The 7,010-nt window shown below is 41.1% G+C and overlaps 1 long non-coding RNA gene across 1 annotated transcript; it reads right to left on the bottom strand.

Moving 5' to 3' along the window:
• Positions 1–3,103: 3,103 nt before the first annotated feature.
• LOC120965133 (uncharacterized) lies at positions 3,104–6,809 on the bottom strand. The gene is made up of 3 exons (XR_012184820.1): positions 6,340–6,809; positions 6,130–6,236; positions 3,104–5,629 (listed from the first exon to the last, which is right to left on the bottom strand). It is a non-coding gene; the product is annotated as an uncharacterized lncRNA (long non-coding RNA).
• Between the last annotated feature and the right edge of the window lie 201 nt (positions 6,810–7,010).

Raw genomic sequence — 7,010 nt, 5'->3', positions numbered from 1 at the left:
TAGATCGGAAAGCAATATGATAAAAGATAGACCCGGGGGCCATAGATTTCACTAGTGGATTCTCTCGAGAAAATAGCATACGGTGGGTAAACAAATTACTGTTGGGAAATTGATGGAAGATTAGATAATCATGATTATATCCAAGGCAATGATCATTATATAGGCATGACGTCCAAGATTAGTAACTGAAACGGTTCTGCATCTACTTCTATTACTCCACACATCAATCGCTATCCAGCATGCATCTAGTGTATTAAGTTCATGGGGAAATGGAGTAATGCAATAAGAACGGTGACATGATGTAGACTAGATCTATTCATGTATGAATAGACCCCATCTTGTTATCCTTAATAGCAATGATACATACGTGCCTCGCTACCCCTTCTGTCACTGGGTGAGGACACCGTAAGATCGAACCCATCACAAAGAACCTCTTCCCATGGCAAGAAAAATCGATTTAGTTGGCCTAACTAAACCAAAGATTTGAATAAGAAATAGGAGGCTATAAGTAATCGTGCATATAAGAGATCAAAAGAATACTCAAATAATATTCATGGATAGAAACTGATCATAATCTCGATCTTCATCGGATCCCAACAAACACACCGCAAAAAGTCATTACATCAAATAGATCTCCAAGAGACCATTGTATTGAGAATCAAAAAAGAGAGAGAAAGCGATCTAGATACTGCCTACGGACCCGTAGGTCTATGGTGGACTACTCACGCATCATCGGAGAGGCACCAAAGAAGATGATGAACCACTCCGTGATGGTGTAGATTGGATCTCGTGGTTTTGGAACTTGCGGCGGCTGGAATTGTGTTTCGTCTGCTCCCCTAGGGTTTCTGGAATTTCTGAGGATTTATTGAGCTGAGAGGTGGAGGAGGAGACCCCTATGGGCCCCACAACCCATTAGGGCGCGCCTGGGCCTCCTGGCGCGCCCAGGTGTCTTGTGGGCCCCACAGGCCTCCCCCAGGTGCTTCCTTGGCTCCCAAGTTGTCTTCTGGTCCAAAACAACTCCAAAAAGTTTCGTGGCATTTGGACTTCTTTGGTACTGATATTCTGCAAAGTAAAAAAACAAGCAAAAAACAGCAACTGGCACTGGGCACTATGTCAATAGGTTAGTCCCAAAAAATGATATAAAGTTGCTATAAAATGATTGTAAAACATCCAAGAATGATAATACAATAGCATGGAACAATAAAAAATTATAGATACGTTGGAGACGTATCAGCTTTGCGTAGGTAAGAACGGTTCTTACTAGTCACCCATAACAACAACGTAAAACATGCAACAACAAAGTAGAGGACGTCTAACTTGTTTTTGCAGGGTATGTTCTGATATGATATGGTCAAAGACATGATGAGATATATTTGATGTATGAGATAATCATGTTTTGTATAGATTATCACGACTTGCATGTCGATGAATACGGCAACCGGTAGGAGCCATAGGGTTGTCTTTAATTATTGTACTAGTTGACCCGTTGCGCCAAATGGCGCAGAGACCCGCTAAAGCCATGTTGTCGATGAAAATAGTTTCATTTTGCAAGGATCATGTGTTAAACCATGCTATATTGAAAATATGTTTATCATGTTGTGGAATCTGAGTTTGGAAAAAGAAAATATTTGTATAACATGTACAGACCAGCTAAGCAAGCATTGTTTTAGTTTTAAAATATGGTCATCATGATGAGAAACCTAAGCTAAAAAAGACATTTGTATAAGATGTATAGACCAGCTATGGATGTATTTTTAGCAATGTTTGCACCAAACTCTTATTTTCCATGTGCACGAAGAAAAAAGAACCTCTTTGTGTTGTGTGTATGGAGGCATAGATATTCGAATGGACCATATGTTACATGGCCTAACGCACGAACAACAATGTGTGTGGCCCGTCAGGAGTAGAATATTGAAGTGGTAGGGACTGCATCCACCGAACCTGTTTATCCCATTTTCTTCCTCGGTTCCTCAGTTGGAGAGAAGCATTTCAAGTGAGATTTCTTTTTTCCTTTGATTTCGGATTTCTCTGCATGCATGGATTTAGTTCTCATTTATCTGGATCTTGCATTTCCCCTCTTTCTATGCCGATTTTTACTCCTCCTGTGTCTTTTTTTAGGCATGATAGATCCTGTGCTATAATTCTTTCTATTTAGGTATGTATACGGATGCAAATAAATCCTTGTAGTTATTCCAATGGTTATTGGTGTATAGGTTGATTAGGTTGCGATTCGATCTTGCTTTTTCAACCGCATTTCCATGGGTATATGATGTGCCGGATTTTTACGCTGGCATATTAATGTGCCTTTATTAGGCTGTTTTGATTGAAAATCCATGATTCCATAGGTTTCTGCCACGGCTGAGCATGAGGAGATCTCCTGTGGATATTAGTTCCGATGGAAGTGCTGATAGTAGCTCTGACGAACGTTCGGACAGCAGCTCAGACGAAAGTGCCGATAGCTTCTGATGTCCGGCAAATTCCAGTGCCTGATGAACTGTATACAACATAATATTTCAAATGTATATGTAAGACTGATCAAATTTCACCAAAGAAGCATTGGGTCATCCAGAAAACGCGAGCTATCATCTTATTTAGCAAAACCGTACCAAGTTCCAACTCTTACAAATATAGAGGTAACCCAACTTTCACATGCTTAGACTCTTGACAGACATGCAACTACATGGCAATTCCTGATGCACCGTCAGACCTGTGATATAGGGATAGCCACCCTATCCTCAATTGTTTCCACATTCTACACATAGGTTAAAGGTCGGGAGAAACTGTCCAATGATGGCGCTACAAAGGGCATTGTAATCAACATTGTATTGTGTACGGTGTCGTCGGTGAGTATGATCTCCGGTAAAATATTACATTCATTGCTCATGAAGTTAAGAACTAATATTGCAACAATTTGTGCTTAGCATTTTATAGCAGCCAAAAGAAGTAGCAATATAGATTTATAACTGGAACAACCCCTCTGGTTTGCAAAATCAGAAAAGGTCACTTTAAATCAATAACCAAAAACAATATGGGAAACCAAGTATGCCACTGATGATTTATTTCACATAAGAAATGAAAAATAACAAGAATTCGAGACACATAATTATATCTGAACTTAACAATGAGCTTTACTCAATAGAAGTTTGTACAGCCGGTCGTATTATCTTCCAATCAGAACCAAATAAGGTTGGTTGCACAAACAAATAAAGAAATAGCTTGACCAAAGTTCTCCTTTAGCAGGTCCTATTATCTAATTTCCTAAAAATGCAGAATATATTTCTACACTCGTAACATCAAAATGCAAGTTTTGTTCAACAAAATCTTCTGATAGCTTCTTCATCTACCCTTCTTTATGAAATCCGCAAACATGGTGTCTAGCTAAAAACATAGATTATGAAATCAAAATCAGAGACACAGGAGTAAAGAAGTAAAGAGAAAGGAGCACTTAACAGAGATTTATTGTGGGCTGACTATTGTTGCTGCCGTAGGATTGTTTGGCCCCACACCATTGCAGCTATATCATCTCACGCTGTTTGTTGACACTGCATATACTTCAATACTTTAGCTCGTCACAACCAAATAAGCATGGTTGCAATAAAGACATATTTTACCAAAGATCTCCTTTAGCCGGTCGTATTATCTTCCAATCAGAACCAAATAAGGTTGGTTGCACAAACAAATAAAGAAATAGCTTAACCAAAGTTCTCCTTTAGCAGGTCCTATTATCTAATTTCCTAAAAATGCAGAATATATTTCTACACTCGTAACATCAGAATGCAAGTTTCGTTCAACAAAATCTTCTGATAGCTTCTTCATCTACCCTTCTTTATGAAATCCGCAAACACGGTGTCTAGCTAAAAACATAGACTATGACATCAAAATCAGAGACACGGGAGTAAAGAGGTAAAGAGAAAGGAGCACTTAACAGAGATTTATCATGGGATGACTATTGCTGCTGCCGTAGGATTGTTTGGCCCCACCATTGCAGCCATCGCATCTCACAATGTTTGTTGACACTGCATATAGTTCAATGGATAGGCACTGTAAAACGAGGTCTAGCTGAAAACTGCATATAGTTCAATGGATAGGAACTGTAAAAAGAAGCTAACTAATCCGGATGTCCTTTGTCCTCTGAAAAGAAAAATGGGGAAAGTTTCAAGACATGAAACATCAGTTTTGGAAAAGCAATCGGCTGACATCCTTTCAAGTTTGACCTGCAGAAATGATATTAGACAGAGGTCTCGTACTTGATGAGTTCACAACCAGTTGAATTTTGTAGATTTGTTCTTCACAATGATAAAAAATAAAGGGAAAAATTTGTAGACTGTTGTCACAAATCCAGGATAGTATTATCAAGGTTCAGAAGAAGCAAATCATGACAACATAACTGAAGATATATATACTAAAAACCTATAAAGTTTCTAGCTAAGTCGTCCAATGCCTAATCTACATGGACTGGAAACGGAATCACGCTTGATGCTCAGTCCTCAATAACGACTCATATATGTAGGTAAGACCAGACTATCTCGGTCCTTCTTCTCTACCAGATTAAATCTCACAATATATGCCGAGTACAACCTGCTATAAATATAGCACAAGGGGCGCATACCCTGAATATATGAGCTATTCGTGATTGCCTAGTGCCTTGAAAGAAACCCTGTGGCCTTTATGCCCAAAATTGGGAATATCCCTCCACATGCAGCCCAGAACGGCGAGGTAGAGCACAATGTATATTTTCAAACAATCACTTGTATTTTTATCATGCAAACTGGCAGAAGGCCCTCCTGTGGGTAAGCATACAAAGGGGTGCCACTGCAAGAGATCTGAGTGCCTGAAGAAATACTGTGAGTGCTTTAATCTAGTATTCTATGTTCAGAGAACTGCCGTATCACCCAGCGGCACCTTGTGTATGCACATCATATGCAGAATCCTGCTATAATGGGTATTAGTCGGCCATCTGTGGCTCTTTCTCATGCAGCAGAAAAGCTCTCCAATCTCTCAGTGGATTCATTAGGCAGAGATCAGCTCATCAGTCAAAATGATTGTTCACAAGTAATTCTTTTTTCCAAGATCCTTTCTGTAATTTCATTTTTTCAAAAAGGCTTTCATAATTTTCATGACTTCTGCCTTCGTTATGTGGACTTAGAAAATAATTTCAGGTATAAAATATAGCAGCTAAGAACATGTGGCGTCTTACGGATAGCCGACTGAATATTTATGATTAGTAGCTCAAATGCTAGAACATATCATTCAGTTAAAATAAAAGGTCAACAAAAGTTGAAAATCTGGTTATTAACATATACTTCTGTTTTTTCCCGTCTCAGGTGACTTCGTCTTTGCTCACTCCTGTTCCTATAGAACACTCAAAGTACTGTCAAATTAGGGCTGCAAAGAGTTACATTTTGAAACTAATGTTTTGGACTGGGTATTAGAGATAAATTATATGAGTATAAGTTATCTAGAGCAGAAATTCAGTATAGATAGTTCTCTGCTGAGTGGATGCAAGGACAGCCAAAGACAAAATTAAACGGTGTTGAGAAGTTGAACAACTGGGCCACCAGTCTGCCACAGTTCTTGGGCTCGACAGCTTAGTCAAAGGTGACGACAATCCATTCCACTTCAGACAACTCTGTCATGTCACAATTGCCATCGCATGTCAACAGGAGCAGAGCAATCCTAGTAGATATTAATTTTCATAAACTCATGCTTCTAAGTAGATCAATCCAAATCATGTGCATACACGACAAATAGCAAAACAAGTATAAAGTAAGACAAAAAAGATCCAAAGTAGACCAATGCATACTGACTGGCAAAAATACTCACGGTTAGTGCCATGCATAGTACATAATGCACCGAGATAATAAAGAAGAGACCAAATCTCTTTATGAATTTTTTATACTGACGAAGGCGGAGTTGAATGCTGAATTAAAAACCCTTTGTAAACTAAAGAGCACTGGTGGTGAATCAAACCTAACATTGACATTGTTGTGAATTATCGTCTAAATCTTGCTAATTCAGAAGGGAATAACATTAAGTACGATGCAGACATGTACAAAAGCAAATTTAATCCATATATCAAACAGATTTGCATAGCACATTGACCAATCAGAGAGAGTGTGAAATAAGTACCGGAAGAAGGGAAGATTCAGAATCAGATCAATTCCCTGAGTATCAATCGCACTTGCTGCGATTTTTTCTGAGTACTTCATCTCGCTATGTTGGATGATGCAGCTTCACTGAAATTGACAGAGAGCGGATAGAACTTAGGTGGCCAAAATATGTACAGGAGATCAAAACCTAGGAAAAGAGAGAAAGGATGTAGAGGCAAATCTGAACCACCTCAAAGTCTTTCTCCTGCTGCTCCGGTGGGCGACCCTCCCTCAACCGTTGACCCCGACCGCATTCGATGCTCCACCAATCCCTGCTGCTTCTTCCAGAGGCAGAGGCCGCGCCTCTCATGGCGCTAAGGAGGTGAGGACGCGTTGGCGCGACGAGTCAACCAGCCAACCGCCGCGGGGAGGAGGACGGTGTGCGAGCTATCACCCTTCTCCTTCTCCCTGCTGCTTGTCCTCCTCGCCAGCCACCTCCTTCGCCCTGTCCTCCGCATCCTCCCCCTCCACTCCTCCGCGAAGACCCCGATGCCCTGCTCTTGCACGACGGCGACCTGCGCCCAATCTGGAACCATGGTGGCATGGAAGAGGAGAGGAGGAGACGAGCGAAGAGGCAAGGCCGGCGGCCTGGGGGAATGGAGAGGAGGCGGCTGCTGTGGGTATCGGGGAAAGGGGGCTAGGGTTCAGCTGGTGTGGGACGAGGGGATTGGGCAAGCAGGTCAATGCGGCGCGTGAGGCGTGGATTGGGCAAAAACCTCTCGCATAAGCGCGGGGTTGACCCAGCCAATGCAAGCTCGAGGCGAGCCCACCCGTCATTGGACACGAAAAACAACCGTGAGGTGAAAAAGATTTGACCGTAAGGCAAATATCCAACGGTTTAGACACGCCGAAGGCCAGATC

Source organism: Aegilops tauschii, chromosome 5 (genome assembly GCF_002575655.3).
Source record: "Aegilops tauschii subsp. strangulata cultivar AL8/78 chromosome 5, Aet v6.0, whole genome shotgun sequence".
Lineage (NCBI taxonomy): Eukaryota > Viridiplantae > Streptophyta > Magnoliopsida > Poales > Poaceae > Aegilops > Aegilops tauschii.
This window is presented reverse-complemented; position numbering and strand designations above follow the sequence as displayed.